This window comes from Leucopleurus acutus, assembly GCF_964270905.1.
Source record: "Leucopleurus acutus genome assembly, chromosome: 7".
In the NCBI taxonomy this organism is placed as follows: Eukaryota; Metazoa; Chordata; class Mammalia; order Artiodactyla; family Delphinidae; genus Leucopleurus; species Leucopleurus acutus.
The window spans coordinates 92,163,704-92,184,760 of record NC_139150.1 but is presented as its reverse complement, the minus strand read 5'-3'; positions in this window follow the sequence as shown (position 1 = coordinate 92,184,760).

Below are 21,057 nucleotides of genomic sequence, written 5' to 3'. Positions count from 1 at the left end.
AAAACCCACCAGACCAAACAAATGAAGAGGAAATAGGCAGTTTACCTGAGAAAGAATTCAGAATGATTAGAGTAAATATGATCCAAAATCTTGGAAATAGAATGGAGAAAATACAAGAAACATTTAACAAGGACCCAGGAAAACTAAAGAGCAAACAATGATGAAAACACAAGAGCAAACAATGATGAAAACACATGGATGAAAACAATGATGAAAACACAATAAATGAACTTAAAAAGTCTCTAGAGAGAATCAATAGCAGAATAACTGAAGCAGAAGAACAGATAAGTGACCTGGAAGATAAAATAGTGGAAATAAGTGCCGCAGAGCAGAATAAAGAAAAAAGAATGAAAAGAATTGAGGACAGTCTCAGAGACCTCTGGGACAACATTAAACACACCAACATTCACATTATAGGGGTCCCAGAAGAAGAAGAGGAAAAGAAAGAAACTGAGAAAATATTTGAAGAGATTATAGTTGAAAACTTCCTTAATATAGGAAAGGAAATAGTCAATCAAGTCCAGGAAGTGCAGAGAGTCCCATACAGGATAAATTCAAGGAGAAACATGCCAAGACACATATTAATCAAACTATCAAAAATTAAATACAAAGAAAGCATATTAAAAGCAGCAAGGGAAAAACAGCAAATAACATACAAGGGAATCCCCATAAGGTTAAGAGCTGATCTTTCAGCAGAAACTCTGCAAGTCAGAGGGAGTGGCAGGACATATTTAAAGCGATGAAAGGGAAAAACCTACAACCAAGATTACCCAGTAAGGATCACATTCAGATTCGATGGAGAAATTAAAACCTTTACAGACAAGCAAAAGCTAAGAGAAATCAGCACCACTGAACCAGCTTTACAACAAATGCTAAAGGAACTTTTCTAGGCAGGAAACACAAGAGAAGGAAATGACCTATAAAACAAACCCAAAACAATTAAGAAAATGGTAATAGGAACATACATATCGATAATTACCTTAAATGTAAAAGGATTAAGTGCTCCAACCAAAAGACACAGGCTAACTGAAAAGATACAAAAACAACACCTGTATATATGCTGTCTACAAGAGACCCACTTCAGACCTATGGACACATACAGACTGAAACAGAGGGGATGGAAAAAGATATTCCATGCATATGGAAATCAAAATAAAGCTGGAGTAGCAATTCTCATATCAAACAAAATAGATTGTAAAATAAAGACTATTACAAGAGACAAAGAAGGACAGTACATAATGTTCAAGGGCTCTATCCAAGAAGAAGATATAACAATTGTAAATATTTATGCACCCAACATAAGAGCACCTGAATACATAAGGCAAATGCTAACAGCCATAAATGGGGAAATCGACAGTAACACAATCATAGTAGGCGACTTTAACACCACACATTCACCAATGGACAGATCATCCAAAATGAAAATAAATAAGGAAACACAAGCTTTAAATGACTCATTAATCAAGATGGCCTTAACTGATATTTATAGGACATTCCATCCTAAAACAAAAGAATACACTTTCTTCTCAAGTGGTCATGGAACTTTCTCGTGGATAGGTCATTTCTTGGGCCACAAATCAAGCCTTGGCAAATTTAAGAAAATGGAAATCATATCAACTATCTTTTCTGACCACAAATCTATGAGACTAGATATCAATTATGGGAAAAAAACTGTAAGAAATACAAACACATGGAGACTAAACAATACACTGCTAAATAACCAAGAGATAACGGAAGAAACCAAAGAGGAAATCAAAATATACCTAGAAACAAATGACAATGAAAACACGATGATCCAAAACCTATGGAATACAGCAAAAGCAGTTCTAAGAGGAAAGTTTATAGCAATACAATCCTACCTCAAGAAACAAGAAAGATCTCAAATAAACAACCTAAACTTACACCTAAAGCAATTAGAGAAAGAAGAACAAAAAACCCCAAAGGTAGCAGAAGGAAAGAAATCATAAAGATCAGAACAGAAATAAATGAAAAAGAAATGAAGGAAACCATAGCAAAGATAAATAAAACTACAAGTTTGTACTTTGAGAAGATAAACAAAATTAATAAACCACTAGCCAGACTCATCAAGAAAAAAAGGGAGAAGACTCAGATCAACAGAATTAGAAATGAAAAAGGAGACGTAACAACTGACACTGCAGAAATACAAAGGATCATGAGAGATTACTACAAGTAATTATATACCAATGAAATGGACAACCTGGAAGAAATGGACAAATTCTTTGAAAAACACAACCTTCTGAGACAGAACCAGGAAGAAATAGAAAATATAAACCGACAAATCACAATGACTGAAATTGAGACTGTGATTTAAAATCTTCCAACGAACAAAAGCCAAGGACCAGATGGCTTCACAGGCAAATTCTATCAAACATTTAGAGAAGAGCTAACACCTATCCTTCTCAAACGCTTCCAAAATATAGCAGAGGGAGGACCACTCCCAAACTCATTCTACATGGCCACCATCACCCTGAAACCAAAACCAGACAAAGATGTCACAAAAAAGAGAACTACAGGCCAGTATCACTGATGAACATAGATGCAAAAATCCTCAACAAAATACTAGCAAACAGAATCCAACAGCACATTAAAAGGATCATACACCATGATCAAGTGGGGTTTATCCCAGGAATGGAAGGATTCTTCCATATATGCAAATCAATCAATGTGATACACCATATCAATAAATTGAAGGATAAAACCATATGGTAATCTCAACAAATGGAGAAAAAGCTTTTGACAAAATTCAACAGTGATTCATGATAAAAACTCTCCAGAAAGTGGTCATAGAGGGACCCTACTTCAACATAATAAAGACCATATATGACAGACCCACAGCCAACATCATCCTCAATGGTGAAAAACTGAAAGCATTTCCACTAAGATCAGGAACAAGACAAGGTTGCCCACTCTCATCACTGTTATTCAATATAGTTTTGGAAGTTTTTAGCCACAATAATCAGAGAAGAAAAAGAAGTAAAAGGAATCCATATCAAAAAAGAAGACATAACACTGTCACTGTTTGCAGATGACATGATACTACTATACATAGAGAATCCTAAAGATGCTACCAAAAACTACCAGAGGTACGTAATGAATTTGGTAAAGTAGCAGGATACAAAATTAATGCACAGAAATCTCTTGCATTCCTATACACTGACGATGGAAAATCTGAAAGTGAAATAAAGGAAACATTCATATTTACCATTGCAACAAAAAGAATAAAATACCTAGGAATAAACCTACCTAAGGAGACAAAAGTCCTGTATGCAGAAAACTATAATATATTGATGAAAGAAATTAGATGATACCAACAGATGGAGAGATATACCATGTTTTTCAATTGGAAGAATCAGCATAGTGAAAATGACTATACTACCCAAAGCAATTTACAGATTCAATGCAATGCTTGTGAAACTACCAATGGCATTTTTCACAGAACTAGAACAAAAAATTTTCACAATTTGTATGGATACACCACAGACCCCAAATAGTCAAAGCAATCTTGAGAAAGAAAAATGGAGCTGAAGGAATCAGTCTCCCTGACTTCAGGCTCTACTGCAAAGCTGCAGTAATCAAGACAGTATGGTACTGGCACAAAAACAGAAATATAGATCAATGGAACAGGATTGAAAGCCCAGAGATAAACCCATGTACATATGGTCAACTTATTATTGATAAAGGAGGTAAGAATATACAATGGAGAAAAGACAGCCTCTTCAATAAGTGGGGCTGGGAAAACTGGACAGCTACATGTAAAATAATGAAATTAGAACACTCCCTAACACCATACACAAAAATAAACTCAAAATGGATTAAATACCTAAATGTAAGGCCAGACACTATCAAACTCATAGAGGAAATCATAGGCAGAACACTCTGACGTCAATCACAGCAAGATCCTTTTTGACCCACCTCCTAGAGAAATGGAAATAAAAACAAAAATAAACAAATGGGACCTAATGAAACTTAAAAACTTTTGCACAGCAAAGGAAACCATAAACAAGACGAAGAGACAACCTTCAGAATGGGAGAAAATATTTGAAAGTGAAGGAACTGATAAAGGATTAATCTCCAAAATATACAAGCTGCTCATGCAGCTCAATATCAAAAAAACAAGCAAATCCAAAAATGGGCAGAAGCCCTAAACAGACACTTTTCCAAAGAAGATATACAGATTGCCAACAAACACATGAAAGGATGCTCAACATCACTAATCATCAGAGAAATGCGAATCAAAACTACAGTGAGGTATCATCTCACACCAGTCAGAATGGCCATCATCAAAAAATCTACAAACAATAAATGCTGGAGAGGGTATGGAGAAAAGGGAACCCTCTTGCACTGTTGGTGGGAATCTAAATTGTTACAGTCACTCTGGAGAACAGTATGGAAGTTCCTTATAAAGCTAAAAATATAACTACCATACAACCCAGCAATCCCACTACTGGGCATATACCCTTAGAAAACCATAATTCAAAAAGAGTCATGTACCCCAATATTCATTGCAGCACTATTTACAATAGCCAGAACATGGAAGCAACCTAAGTGTCCATCAACAGATGAATGGATAAAGAAGGTGTGTCACATATATGCAATGGAATATTACTCAGCCATAAAAAGAAACAAAATTGATTTATTTCTAGTGAGGTGATGGACCTAGAGTCTGTCATACAGAGTGAAGTAAGTCAGAAAGAGAAAAACAATACCGTATGCTAACACATATATATGGAATCAAAAGAAAAAGGTTCTGACAAAACGAGGGACAGGACAGAAATAAAGATGCAGGCATAAAGAATGGACTTGAGGACAAGGGAAGGGGGAAAGGTAAGCTGGGACGAAATGAGAGAGTAGCAATTACATATATACACTACCAAATGTAAAATAGATAGCCAGTGGGAAGCAGCTGCATCGCACAGGGAGATCAGCTCGGTGCTTTGTGACCACTTATAGTGATGGGATAGGAAAAGTGGGAGGGAGATGTAAGAGGGATGGGATATGGGGATATATGTATACATATAGCTGATTCACTTATTTTTACAGCAGAAACTGACACACCATTGTAAAGCAATTATACTCCAATAAAGATGTTTAAAAATAAAATGAACAAGGTAAAAACTGGCATAAGGACTGGCTATTTGAAGAAATGGTGAAAGACCAAAGTGAATCTTTTGCTACCTTCCTAAACAGTGTTCTGTTTCCTCCTAAGCCTAGAGATTATCTGACAGTCACCATCATTTTGAGAAAATTTCTGTCTAGATTATTGTAAACAAGATTAACAGACAATGAAGGAATGGCTGGTCTGAAGAAAGAAACTTACTTACTATCCATTAGTATCCATGGAACATCTCTCCATTTATTTAGTTCTTCTTAAACTACTTTTATCTGAGTTTTGTAGTTTATATAGAACTTGTACATGTTTTGTTAGATTTATGCTTAAATATTTTATTATTTTGGTGAATGCAAATGGTATTGTGTTTTTTATTACAAATTCCAGTTACTTATTGCTGGTTTGTAGAAAGACAAAGTTTCTAAGTTTGTAGAAAGACAAAGTTTTCTATATCTTTTCTATAATAACCTTAAATCCTGCACCCTTGCTGCAATCACTTTTTAGTTCAGGACATTTTTTGCTCAATTGTTTGACACAGACAATAATGTCATCTATGAACAAAAGTAGTTTGTTTCTTTTTTCCCAATCTCTGTGTCTTTTATTTCATTTTCTTCTGCTGCTCCATTAGTTAGGATTTCCAGTATCATTGTTGAATAGGAGTGATGACAGAGGACATTTCCTCCTTTTTTCTATCTTGGGGGAGCTCATTTATGTTCTCAACATTAAGTATGATGTTAGCTGTCAGTTTTCTGTAGATGTTCTTTATCAAGTTGAATAAGTCCTCTCCATAATTTATTTCCTTTGAGTTTTTATTATGAATGAGTGTTGGATTTTGTCAGGTGTATTTTATGCAAGTGTATTTTATGTATTGATATGATCATATGCTTTTCTTCTTTAGCCTGTTGATATCATTGATTACTTTAATTGATTTTAAATGTTGAGGCAGCCTTGCACACCTTGGATAAATACCTCTTGATTATGGTACATAATTGCTTATGTAATTCAATTTGCTAATAATTTGTTGAGGGGTTATGCATCTATATTCCTGTGTCCTGCACTTTTCCTGTCTTCTAATGTCTTTGACTGATTTTAGTATTAGGGTAATGCTGGCCTCATAGAATGAGTTAGGAGTGTGTCTTCTGCTATTTTATGGAAAATATTTTAGAGAATTGGTATCATTTCATGTAAGTGTTTGGTAACATTTACCAGTAAAGCCATCTGGGCCTGGAGCATTTTTTAGAAAGGTTATTATTTATTGATTCAATTTCTTTAATAGATATAGAGCTATTCAAATCATATCTTTCTCTTTGTGTGTATTTTGGTAGATTGTGTCTTTTAAGAAATTGGTCCATTTCATCTAGGTTATTAAATTTGTAGGCATATGATCTATAATCTCCTGCTGTTGTGCAGGGGCCCTAGTGATATGATGGTGGGAGGAGGGCAAGCCTTCTCTAGTTTTATGATTAGGTCTCAGACTCTTAGCAAGCCAGAGTTATGTATTTCCCGTCCTCTTTGTCGAAGTCTAAAGAGGATTGGAGTTGGGTGTTTCCCTTTCCCAGGTTCGTTAGGCTTTGGTGAAACCCCATTACGTTAGACTCTAGTAAATAGTTTCCTTCGAGGGCAGGTCTTGTTTAAGGAGAAGAGATATATTTCAAAAATGGTTACTTTTCCTCTCTCTCTGTGGGAAACATTAGAGGATCTTTCTCTGATCTTCATAGTGAGAAACTGGTAGGGTTCTTTCAAGAGAAACTATGGAAAGTCTGGGAGCCTCCCTAACACTAGGGTCCTTCAGAGTTTTAAACTCTAAATCTTGTTCACACTGAGCCTCCAGCAATTCATCAATTACAGTGTAAATATACCAACTTCAGCTCTGGTCTTCTGCTCTTGGTAAGCTATAATTTTCTATAACTGCCTGTTTCTTCAGTTTCCAGGACAATAGTTTGTCTTATGATCTCAATTTTCTGGTAGATCTAAGAAGAGTTGTTGGGTTTCAGTTTGTTCAGCTTTATTCTTGTTGTGAGGATGGGAGTGATGACTTTCAGGCTTTTTACATATCAGATGGAAACCAGAAGTTTATTTTTGTTTATTGTATTTTGAATTTCATTGTTTTTAAGCTGTATGAACATATCTTTTGAAATTTAGTCAAACTCCATACATGATGCTCTATGCTTACCTTGGGGTGCTGATGTAATTCTCAGGATCTCTTTTTTTGTTTGTTTGTTTGTTTGCAGTACATGGGCCTCTCACTGTTGTGGTCTCTCCCGTTGTGGAGCACAGGCTCTGGACGCGCAGGCTTAGCGGCCATGGCTCACGGGCTTAGCCGCTCTGTGGCATGTGGGATCTTCCCGGACCGGGGCATGAACCCATGTCCCCTGCATCGGCAGGCGGACTCTCAACAACTGTGACACCAGGGAAGCTCTCTCAGGATCTCTTTTGTTAGTTTTCAGTATTTTTTAGAAGGTAGTATGAAGTGTTTTGTCATTTATGTAGTTTACAATTAAAATTCAATCTCTTGATGCTGTAGCCATTTAATTATTTCAAATTAATGATGTAGAATTATTTGACCAAATGAATTAGCTTATGATGACTTTTAAATAGTAGCATAGGCTTTCCAAATGTGATCAATAAAAATGCTGAGAAGCTGGACTTTGAAAATAGGCATTTGTGATATTAACAATTTTTTTAGCATAATGTGTAAAGTAGTGAAATGCAAGAAGAAAATAATGGTTTGTCTGAAACACATTCTCTGACCATGGAAATTTTAATAAGGGAAATTATTTTAAATATGTACACTAATAGTTACCTCAGGTAGGTTGTTTGCTTTAGGATGTGTACGTTATGATCCCTTGTGATGTGTTTTTATCCTTTTTACAGAAAAAGCCTACCTGGATGTTCTATTTTCAGTGTAGATAGCATACCAGTTTTCAGGAGGGAAAAAAATGATTGAATATTTTGTCATTGTTTTATGCTAATGTTAGTGCTTTAGAATTAGAATGATACCCTAGAACTAGCAAATAGAAAAATACTCTTGCAGCAAAATGGCAAAAATTATTTTCAGACATAAGCTAAAATGTGAATTGAAGCAGAATGATTGGCTACTAGTTCTCCTTTAAGTAAAGTTTTAAAAGTTTTAAAAAAGGTAACTGCAACAGAGTAAAGTGCCAAGAAATGGCCCCAACTTGTCTCAGAATCACATTTTATATATTCTTTGTATAGGATCAACTTGCAGTTGGATTCCTTTTTCATACCTTTTCATTTACACTTTATTTTAACAATTTTTGGACACACACACACATACACACACACCCCAAAGATCTGAATCCACATTGTCACAATTTATATCATCAATATACATGTTAAATGTAAAGGAAAGTCAATGAAAAATTCCTGACTCATAAATACAGATATTTCTAATTTAGTGTATACTAGATAACTTTTATTGAAATTATTATTTACTTATTTCAACTTTTATTGAAATTTTAAGTTAAAATACATATTTTTAAAACTTTAGTAAATTAAGTTGAATTCTAAAACTTGTACTTGCCTAGTCAATGGTGGATGATTAGTTATCTACCTCAAATATTATTTCTTTTTGTTCTGGGGTGGATTACTAGTTGTCCCTGTTTTCATAGACTGGGACCTCCTATTCAGGAGGTAAAACTGGACAGTTATTTATTTATTCACAGTATTTTTAGATCTGAATTTTTTTGCAAGTCCTTGCGCATTTGAATTGTGTAGTTTCTGATTAAAATTATATGACCATGGGGAAATGTTATCTTTTCTTTTTTTCCCTTTTTAAAATTGTGATGTTATTGTTTCTATGCATCCCAAATAGTTGTTTTGTTCAAGTACAGACTTAACATTATGCCTTCCCTATACAGTTATAAAAACATAAATACAACATATACATTCATATTTTCTTAGTACATTCGTCAATCTTGGTCTCTCACTTATGGATATTTTTCTAGAAATCTGATAGCTCTTTATAAGATGTGGAATTCTGCCACTAGAACTATCTGAGTTAGATGCCTTCCTTGTCTAGGTAAGATTTGGAAATAAACCCTGAATTTAGAGTCAGTTAAACATGTGTTTCAATGCCTATATACAGTGTGAAGGACTTTTAGACAGATTGATAAAATAATCATAAAACCATCTGTCAAAAGTTAAGTTTTTGTTTTATTAACACCACACTTTTGTGTCTATATACATAAATATTTCTCAATAGACCCATGTGACCATTCCACAGCTTGGGAATGAATAGCAGCATATTTATTCTCCATCACTTAAGCTACAATTCTCTGAGGAAAGAGAGCCCAGGATATCTCTTCCCCCAAAAATCTCCTTCTGCCTTAATTGTCCAAGAATGCTCACAGCTTACTCAATCCAAAGGGGCCAATCTAATTTTGAACCTGGAACTACCTGGGAATGACTGTTCCACTGGAGGAAGCTATTGCTTCATTTTGCACAAGGTTTGGGGATCAAGACCTGGCCTAAGGCTTTAATAGTCATTGGTCTAAAGCCAATCATGTTGACCTCCTTTCCTTTAAGAGATATTTTCTTACATGTAAAAATGTGACTTGATTCGGGCAATCAACTATGAGCAACAGGCTCTAGAGAGTTCTCAGAAATCTTTTCCTCACAGACAGTGGTATGGTCTGCAGAGACAGATGGTCCCCCATCCAAATACTGATTTGGATGTAAAGATCAATGATGTCACAGACACACCAAGATTGTATGAAATGTTTATTACTTACATAAATGAGGTCCTTGGGGAGAAAAGAACATGCCTCTCAATATCTAAAATGGCTTGAGAGAGCAAGGAAAGGAGACCAGCCTGGGTTATTATTGGCGGTTAGAGAGTGGGTTGGGGTGAAAATTTCCAAGCCTCAGTAGGGTACATTTTGCTGCCAGTACTAAAAAGGATCACTCAGGCTTTCTTATCAGCTTACCTAGATGTGGGCACAAAGGGTAGAGGGAGAGGTGAAGCTTAAAAGCTGTCATCAAACATTAAAAAATGGTGTCAGACTCTTTATTACAGAAAAATACTCAAAAGGAATAAACTGTCCTTTGCTTCCTTTAGTCATTATTATAGACTGTAGTGTAGTCTCTCATAACCATAAGAAGAGCTCTAAGGTTAAACCAACATGATGAGTAGATATAAGAGTCTTGTTGTCATTAGTTCATTCAATGACCAAATCCTGAGTGACTTACCTCCAGGTTTCTAGTTATTTCAGGAAATATATTTTCATAGAAGTAAAGCTAATTGAGTTGGTGAGTGTTCATAGTAGCATTACACTCCTTAGTTACTCTTATCTTTCTTTTTCCCTTAGTTCTTTCACTTCATAACTTTTCCTAAGTGTGTCTATTGCAACAGAAGGTCAGCTTCCTGAGGACAGGGATCTTGTCTCTGTTTCACTGATGATGTGTATTTAAAAATATTTCCTCAGTAAAGAAAAACTATCTACATCTGCCAGATACTACTAAAAAGCTGGTTCCTGGTGATACACAGGACATAGCTTGCCTTCCTGGAGCTTAGAGTCTATAGGTGGAGATAAGGACCATGTTGGGAGCAGAAGGCAAGGACGGGAATTCTCAAGGTAGTTGGAGAAGGTTTCTCTGAAGAGGTGGCGCTTAAACTGAGATTTGAAGGATGACATGGAGGAAACCATGTGAAGAAGAAAACCATGTGATGAATGGAGGAGTAAGCCCTTAGGCAGGAAAAGCAAGAGCCCTGTATGGGAGATTTTTTTTTAAGATTTATTTATTATTTATCTATTTATTTAATTTATTTTTGACTCCGTTGGGTCTTAGTTGTAGCACACGGGATATTCGTTGTGGTGTACGAGCTTCCCTCTATCTGTGGCACGCGGGTTCCAGAGCATGTGGGCTCTGTAGTTTGTGGCACGCTGGCTCTAGTCGAGGTGTGCGGGCTCAGTAGCCCTGCAGCATGTGGGATCCTAGTTCCCTGACCAGGGATCGAACCCACGTCCCCTGCACTGTAAGGCAGACTCTCTACCACTGGACCACCAGGGAAGTCCCTGTATAGGAGATTTTGTTACAGTTATAGAAAATAACTGTATATAACTTGAGGCCTTTAACAATTTTCCTTTGATTTGCTCAAAGAGAACAAGTCAGACTATTGAACTAGTTCCTCTTTTGTATCAGCTAGATTGTTAAGGAAATTTCAGTAATAAAGAATGCAAAGCAATGTGCACTTCTTTCCTTTATAAAGTCACTACTTCTTATTTTTTTAAAAGTTCAATATATGAAAATGTTCATCTCTCCCGGTTTAACTAGACCAAGACAATGATAATCAAAGAAATGGAGAGCAAGAACAAGAACTAGTGAGAAAAAATACCAAAATCCTATTATGTACCACCAGAAAGGGGGCTATTTAGAAGTCTGGTGGGATATAAGTTGGCCTTAGCTCTTTGGAGAATCATTCTGAGTTATTTAGCATTTATATAATGGAAGAGATATGTACCCTACACCCTGTCTTTCCCAGGACGTAGGAAAAAAATACTGCAGGGATCAGATCTCCAGGATAACTGGGGCATGTGAAGGGGTTTGTCAGGCAGAGACGTGAAAAGGTGCATCACTCAGTTGTTGGCACTTTCTCTAAATTGCCTGACATGGGTGAAAAGAGGAGAGTCTACTCCCTGCCCTTATCCCAGAGCTCTTCATGCATTTCACTCCTCCCAACACATCCCTTTCTCTGCCTCCCCCTCTAAGTGAGCCTTCTTTTAAAACCCCACCATCATGGAAGGGAACTGTGGGGGGAAGAATGAGAGACCTCTAGACTCCCTCTACCTCCAACCCCTCCTGCAACTGCCCAGAGCCCTGAGATCCCACTGGGAAAGTGGGGAAGACGAGGGTGTTTATATGCATGCGTACGTGCATACGTGTGTGTTGGAGGAATCAGTGTGGATAGAGGGAAATTGGTGAGAATGGGACTATAGAGGGTGAAGGAGAAAAGTGGTACTGGAAAAGGGCAAGGACTACAAACCCAGCAGATCATACCTGGTTCTCTGGGCTCTCCCCACTTATCCCCAGTCCCCAGAACTTGTCCTTAGAAGCAGAAACCAGGTGGAGAGCCCCAGACCTGGCCCTGTGCCTCTGCGTTTGGATGTTGCTCTCTTGCTTCCGGTCAAGGGACTGTGGCTTCCATGGAAGGTGAGTGTAAAAATGGAGAGTTATTATTTAATGAGTATAGAGCTTCAGGTGGAGAAGAGCAACCCAGGCCCAGGACATCACCATTCTACTTTCTGATTCTATGAATTTGACGACTCTAGGTACCTTGTATAAGTAAAATCATACAATATTGGTCCTTTTATGATTGGTTATTTCACCTAGCATAGTGTCTTTAAGATTCATCCATGTGGTAGCAGGTCTGAGAATTTCATTCTGAATATACTCGATTGTATGTGTATATCATATTTTGTTTAGCCATTTATCAGTTAATGGACACTTGGTTTGCTTCCACATTTTGGCTGTTATGAATAATGCTGCTGTGAACATGAGTATATAAATATTCGAGTTCTTGCTTTCAATTCTTTTAGGTATATGCCCAGAAGTGGAATTTCTGGATCATGTGGTAATGCTGTTTAATTTTTTGAGGACCGACTATATTTTTTCCTACAGTAGCTACACCTTTGCAGCAATGTACAAACATTCCAATTTCTCCACATCCTCATCAACACTTGTTATTTTCCAGTGGTTTTTTGTTTTGTTTTGTTTTTGAATAATTACCATACTAATGAGTATGAAGTGTTATCTCATTGTGGTTTTAATTTATATTCCTTAAGACTAATGATATGGAAAATCTTTTCACTTGCTTATTGACCATTTGTATATCATCATTGGAGAAATGGCTATTCAAGTCTTTTGCCCATTTTGAATAAGATTGTTTTCTGTTAATGAGTTTTGAGAATTCCTTATACGTCTGGCTATCAATCCGTTATCAATTACATGATTTGCAACTATATTCTCTGATTCCATGGGTTGCCTTTTTACTGTTGATAATGCTTTATGTACAAAACTTGTTGATTTTTATGAATTCCAATTATTTTTTCTTTTGCTGCCTGTGCATTTGGTATCATATTCAAAAAATCGTTGCCAATGCCAATGTCATGATTTCCCCCTGTTTTGTTCTAAGAGTTGTATAGCTTTTGAGCTTACATTTAAGTCTCTGATTCATTTTGAGTTAATGTTTGTATATAAGATAAGGGACCAATTTCATTTTTATTTTTGTATGTGAATATCCAGTTTTCACAACACCATCCGTTGAAAAGACTGTTCTTGTCCCATTAAATGCTCTTGGCTTCCTTGTCAAAAATATTTGACCATGTGTGCAAGGGTTTATTTCTGGGATATCCATTTCATTCCATTGGTCTACTTGTCTGACTTAATGACAGAACCACACTATTTTGGTTACAATAGCTTTGTAGTAAGTTTAGAAATCAACAAGTATGAGATCTCCAACTTGTTGTTTTTCAAGATTATTTTGGCTATTCAGGGTTCATATGAATTCTAGGAGATGAACCTAGGAGATTTCATATGAATTTTAGGATTAATTTTTCTATTTCTGCAAAAAAACAGTCATTGTGATCTTGAGGAGACAGCAGTGAGTGGCGGCTTAAAGTGAAATCTTAGTTCCCTGCCCAGGAATTGAACCTGGGTAGCCTGGGTGAAAACCAGGAATCCTAGCCACCAGTCCACCAGGGGCTAGAGGCTAGAAGCAAAGTTGCCCTGATTCTTGCCCCCATTGAAAAATGAATTTCTTAAGGAGGCAAAAACTGTAGAAACAGAAAAAAAAGTTTATTGTTAGAGACACAATACAACATGTGGGAGAACACACAGAGAAACAGTTTGTTTATTTAAAACAGAAGCAAGGCAGAGATACATACCTGGAGAGAAATGGTGTGGGCGTCCTCCCTAATGAGGAGGAGCACACCAGAAAAGTGATTCAAATCACTTATATGGGGCAGTTCTTCTGGGTCTTTGTTTACCTTTGGCCATTTATCTCATTTCTTTTCCTAGGGCCCTGTCCAACATGCATGCGCATCTTTTTGCCAAGATGGATTCCAGCACAGAGGCCTATGGGGAGGTTGACACCACCTATTATGGGGTGGCACTCCCTCCCTTCTTGACCCCCCAAGGGGGTATTTCTGAACATATGTAGTCGGGGAAGTTTCCTTGACCTCAAGGATGAGAAATATGAGAAATATGTGGTTTCTTTATCTTTTATCCAAGCGGGATTCAGCTCTTCCTTGCTCCTGCCATTATCTTTATCTTGGAGTATCTGTCCACAGGGGACAGATTCCAGCTGCTCAGCCTGGTGGCCCATCTATCTCCTGCCTTAATTGGGAATTTGATAAGGATTGTATTGACTCTGTAGATAGCTTTGAGTAGTATTGTCACCTTAACAATACAGCCATGTCTTGTTTTATTGCACTTTGGCAATCCTGCATTGAGCAAGTCTATTAGCAAGTCTATTAGCACCATGTTTAAAAAGCATTTGCTCACTTCACGTCTCTGTCACATTTTGGTTATTCTCACAATATTTCAAACTTTTTCATTATTATTGTATTTGTTGTGGTCATCTGTGATCAGTGATCTTTGACGTTACTTCTACCACTTGCTGAAGGCTCAGATGATGGTTAGCATTTTTTAGCAATAAAATTTTTTAAATTAAAGTATGTATATTTTTTAGACATAATGCTATTGCACACTTACTATACAGTGTAAACATAGTTTTTATGCACTGGGAAACCAAAAAATCCATATGACTCACTTTATTGCAATGTTCACTTTATTATGGTGGTCAGGAACTGAACCTGCAATGTTTCTGAGGTATGCCTGTAATAAGTCTTCAAATCTATGAACATGGGATATCTTTCTATTTATTTGTGTTTTTTTTAACATCTTTCAGTCACCTTGTAGTTTTCAGTCTACAAGTTTTCACCACCTTGGTTGTTTATTCCTACATATTTTAATTTTATTTTTTTGATGCTACTATAAGTGGAATTACTTTTAAATTTTAATTTTTTTTTGAGGTACGTGGGCCTCTCACTGTTGCGACCTCTCCCATTGTGGAGCACAGGCTCCAGAAGAACAGGCTCAGTGGCAGGCCCAGCCACTCTGCAGCATGTGGGATCTTCCTATACCAGGGCATGAACCCATGTCCCCTGCATCGGCAGGCAGACTTCCAACCACTGCGCCACCAGGGAAGCCCCTAAATTTAATTTTTTAAATTTCCACTTCAATTGTTCATTGCCAGTGTATTGAAACACAACTGATTTCTGCATGTTAATTTTGTATTCTTCATACTGAATTTGCTGACTTTTTATTAGTTCTAATTAGTTTAATGTGGAATTTTTAGGATTTTCCGCTTATAAGTTCATGTTGCCTGTGAAGAGTGATAACTACTTCCTTTCCAATTTTCATGCTTTTTATTTCTTTTTGTTGCCTAATTACTCTGGCTAGGACTCACAGTACTGGTTAATAGAAGTATTGTCAATTTAATGGAAGTGGCAAGGGTATCCTTGTCATGTTTCTTATCTTAGAGGAAAAGCTTTCAGTCTTTCACCATTGAGTATGATACTGGCTGTGGGTTTTCATATATGGCTTTTGTTTTCTTGATATAGTTCCCTCCTAGTTCTAGTTTGTTGAGTTTTTATATTATTAAAGGATGTCAAATATTATCAAATCCTTTTTCTATAGCAATTTAGATGATCATGTGATATTTTTTCTTTGTCCTGTTAATGTGGGGTATTACATTGATTTTTATATCTTGAACCATCCTTGCATTATAAAATTAAATCCCATTTGGTCATGGTGCATAATACTTTTAATAAGTTGCTCAATTTGGTTTGATAGTATTTTCTTAAGAATTTGTGCATCAACATGCATATGAAATGTTGGTCTGTACTTTCCTTATACTGTATTTGTCTGGCTTTGATATGAGGGCAATGCTGACCTCTCAGAATGAGTTAGGAAATGTTCCGTCCTCTTTAATTTTTTAGGAAGAGTTTGAGAAGGGTTAGTGTAACTTTTTCTTTAAATGTTTAGTGAAATTCACTAGTGTAGACATCTGGTCCTGGGCTTTTCTTTGTTTGGAAGTTTTTGACTTGATTATTAATTCAACTTGATTTAATTTGATTTAGTCTGATTACTGATTCAATATTTTTATAGTACTTATAGGTCTCTTCAGATTTTCTGTTTCTTCATGATTCCATCTTGGTAGATGTCTGTTTCTAGGAATTTGTCCATTTCATCTAGGTTTTTCAATTTGTTAGCATACAATTGTTCATAGTACTCTCAGAATTCTTTTAATTTCTGTAAATTTAGTATCTTCTGATTTTAGTTATCTGAGTCTTTTTCTCTTAATATAGTTAAAAGTTTGTTGATTTTGTTGAACTTTAAGAAAAACCAACACTAATTTTTACTCATTTTTTTCTATTGTTTTCTATTCTCCATTGTGTTTATCACTGCTCTAATCTTTATTATTTCCTTCCTTCTGCTAGCATTTGCTTTGACTTTTGCTTCTTTTTCTGGTTACTTCAGGTGTGAAGTTTGGTTGTTAATTTGAGACTTTTTTTTATGTAAGGCTTTTCAGCTATAAATTTCTCTCAGTACTGCTTTTGCAGTATTTCATAAGTTTTAGTATGTTGTTTCCATTTTCATGTGTCTCAAGATATTTTACAATTTCTCTTGTGATTTCTTTTTTGACCAATTGGTTGTTAAAGAGTGTGTTTAATTCCTACATATTTGAGAATATTCCAATTTTCCTTTTGATGTTGATTTCTTGTTTCTTTCCTTTGTGATCAGAAAAGATACTTTGTATGATTTGTCTTTCAAATTTTATTAAGACTTGTTTTGTGTCCTAACATGGTATATCATGGAAAATGTTCCATGTACACTTGCAAAAATGTGTATTCTGCTGTTGTTGGGTGGTATATTCTGTATATGTTTGTTGTATCCAATTGGTCTATAATATTGTTCAAATCCTCTGTTTCCTTGTTGATCTTTTGTCTGGTTGTTTAATACAGTGTTTAAGTCTCCTAATATTAGTGTAGAGCTGTCATTTTCCCATCAATTCTGTCAGTGTTTGCTTCATAATATTTGGTGCATATGTATTTATAATTGTGACATATTCTTGGTGAATTGACTCTTTTACCATTATATAATGTTCTTCTTTGTCTCCTGTAACACTTTTTGACCTAAAGTCTATCTTTTCTGTTGGTATAGCCACATTTGATCCCTTTTGATTAATATTTGCATGGAGATTTTTTCTATTCTTTCATTTTCAAGTTATATATGTCCTTAGATCTAAAATGAGTAACTAGAAGAGTATATCTTGTTTTCTTTGGATCTTGTTTTCTTTATCTTTTCTACCAGATAAAGAACTAGAGATTATGATTCATTTACATTTAATGTAATTACTGATAAGCAAATCAGTCTGCCGTTTTATTTGTTTTCTGTATCTTTTTTGTTCCTCACTTCCTCCATTAGGTCTTCTTTTGAGCTTAATCAGTCTTATTTAGTGTACTGTTTTGATTCTGTTCTCATTGTCTTTTTCTGTGTATTTTACACTTATATTCTTAGTGGTTATTCTGGCAATTACAGTTACTATCTTAAATTTTAACAATATATTTTGAATTAATACCAACTTAGTTCAATAGTATACAAATTAGTCTCAGTAGTATACAATTGAACTCCTTTACAGCTCAGTCCCTTCCACTTTATGTTTTTATTGTCACAACATACATCTTTATACATTCTGCCCATTGACAGATTTTGTAATTACTGTTTTATGCATTTGTCTTTTAAATCATATACAAAAAAGTTACAAACCAAAATACAACAGTGGCTTTTATATTTACTTATTTAATTATCTTTACCAGTATTCTTTATTTCATCATTTGGCTTTGAGTTAATGTCTAGTGTCCTTTTATTTCAGCCTGAAGGACTCCTTTTAACATTTTTTAGGACTGTTGTAGAAAAAACAAACTCCCTATTCTTCTGTTTATCCTGGAATATCTTATTTATCCCTCATTTCTGAAGAACAATTTTGTTGGATATAGAATTATTGATTGATGATTTACTTCTTTGAGCACTTTACATATGTCTTCGCACTGCTCTCTGGCTTCCATGGTTTCTGATGGGAAATTTGTTGTTAATTTTATTGAGGATCCCCTGTACTTGACAAGTTACTTCTCTCTTACTGCTTTCTAGATTCTCTCTTTGGCTATGGCTTTGGCTTTTGACAATTTGAGTATAATGTGTCTTGGTGTGTATCTCTTTGTGTTCATCTTACTTGGGACTTGATTGAGCATCTTGGATGTGTAGTTTCATGTCTTTTACCAAATTTGGAATGTCTCAGCCATTATTCAAATATTCTTTATGCCTCTTTCTTTTCGTCCTCTCTTTCTGGCACTCCCATTATGTATACGTTTATATGTGTGTTCCACAGGTTTCTTAGGTACTACTCACTTTTGATCATTCTTTTTTCTTTCTGGTCCTCAGACTGAAGAATTTAAAATGTCCTGTCTTCAAGTGTGTTTATTCTTGTTTCCGCCTCCTCACATTTGTTGTTTGAAAGCCTCTAGTGGCTTGTTCATTTTTTTATTGTACTTTTCATGTCCAGAATTTCTATTTGGTTCCTTTTATAGTTTCTATTTCCGTGTTGGTTTTTTTTTAACATCTTTATTGGGGTATAATTGCTTTACAATGGTGTGTTAGTTTCTGCTTTATAACAAAGTGAATCAGTCATACATAAACATATGTTCCCATATGTCTTCCGTCTTGCGTCTCCCTCCCTCCCACCCTCCCTACCCCACCCCTCCAGGTGGTCACAAAGCACCGAGCCAATATCCCTGTGCCATGCGGCTGCTTCCCACTAGGTATCTACCTTACTACGTTTGTTAGTGTGTATATGTCCATGACTCTCTCTCGCCCTGTCACAGCTCACCCTTCCCCCTCCCCATAACCTCAAGTCCGTTCTCTAGAAGGTCTGCGTCTTTACTCCTGCCTTACCCCTAGGTTCTTCATGACATTTTTTTTCTTAAATTCCATATATGTGCATACGGTATTTGTCTTTTTCTTTCTGACTTACTTCACTCTGTATAACAGACTCTAGGTCTATCCACCTCATTACAAATAGCTCAATTTCGTTTCTTTTTATGGCTGAGTAATATTCCATTGTATATATGTGCCACATCTTCTTTATCCATTCATCCGATGATGGGCACTTAGGTTGTTTCCATCTCCGGGCTATTGTAAATAGAGCTGCAAAGAACATTTTGGTACATGACTCTTTTTGAATTTTGGTTTTCTCAGGGTATATGCCCAGTAGTGGGATTGCTGGGTCATATGGTAGTTCTATTTGTAGTTTTTGAAGGAACCTCCATACTGTTCTCCATAGTGGCTGAACCAATTCACATTCCCACCAGCAGTGCAAGAGTGTTCCCTTTTCTCCACACCCTCTTCAGCATTTATTGTTTCTAGATTTTTTCATGATGGCCATTCTGACTGGTGTGAGATGATATCTCATTGTAGTTTTGATTTGCATTTCTCTAGTGATTAATGATGTTGAACATTCTTTCATGATTTTGTTGGCAGTCTGTATATCTTCTTTGGAGAAATGTCTATTTAGGTCTTCTGCCCATTTTTGGATTGGGTTGTTTGGTTTTTTGTTATTGAGCTGCATGAGCTGCTTGTAAATTTTGGAGATTAATCCTTTGTCGGTTGCTTCATTTGCAAATATTTTCTCCCATTCTGAGGGTTGTCTTTTGGTCTTGTTTATGGTTTCCTTTGCTGTGCAAAAGCTTTGAAGTTTCATTAGGTCCCATTTGTTTATTTTTGTTTTCATTTCCATTACTCTAGGAGGTGGGTCAGAAAGGATCTTGCTGTGATTTATGTCATAGAGGGTTCTGCCTATGTTTTCCTCTAAGAGTTTGATAGTTTCTGGCCTTACATTTAGGTCTTTAATCCATTTTGAGCTTATTTTTGTGTATGGCGTTAGGGAGTGATCTAATCTCATACTTTTACATGTACCTGTCCAGTTTTCCCAGCACCACATATTGAAGAGGCTGTCCTTTCTCCACTGTACATTCCTGCCACCTTTATCAAAGATAAGGTGTCCATATGTGCGTGGGTTTATCTCTGGGCTTTCTATCCTGTTCCGTTGATCTATCTTTCTGTTTTTGTGCCAGTACCATACTGTCTTGATAACTGTAGCTTTGTAGTATAGTCTGAAGTCAGGGAGCCTGATTCCTCCAGTTCCTTTTTTCGTTCTCAAGATTGCTTTTGCTATTCGGGGTCTTTTGTGTATCCATACAAATTGCAAAATTTTTTGTTCTACTTCTGTGAAAACTGCCAGTGGTAGTTTGATAGGGATTGCATTGAATCTATAGATTGCTTTGGGTAGTAGAGTCATTTTCACAATGTTGATTCTTCCAATCCAAGAACATGGTATATCTCTCCATCTATTTGTATCATCTTTAATTTCTTTCATCAGTGTCTTATAATTTTGTGCATACAGGTCTTTTGTCTCCTTAGGTAGGTTTATTCCTAGATATTTTATTCTTTTTGTTGCAATGGTAAATCGGAGTGTTTTCTTGATTTCACTTTCAGATTTTTCATCATTAGTATATAGGAATGCCAGAGATTTCTGTACATTAATTTTGTATACTGCCACTTTACCAACTTCATTGATTAGCTCTAGTAGTTTTCTGGTAGCATCTTTAGGATTGTCTATGTATAGGATAATGTCATCTGCAAACAGTGACAGCTTTACTTCTTTTCAGATTTGGATTCATTTTATTTCCTTTTCTTCTCTAATTACTTTGGCTAAAACTTCCAAAACTATCTTGAATAAGAGTGGTAAGAATGGGCAACCTTGTCTTGTTCCTGATCTTAGTGGAACT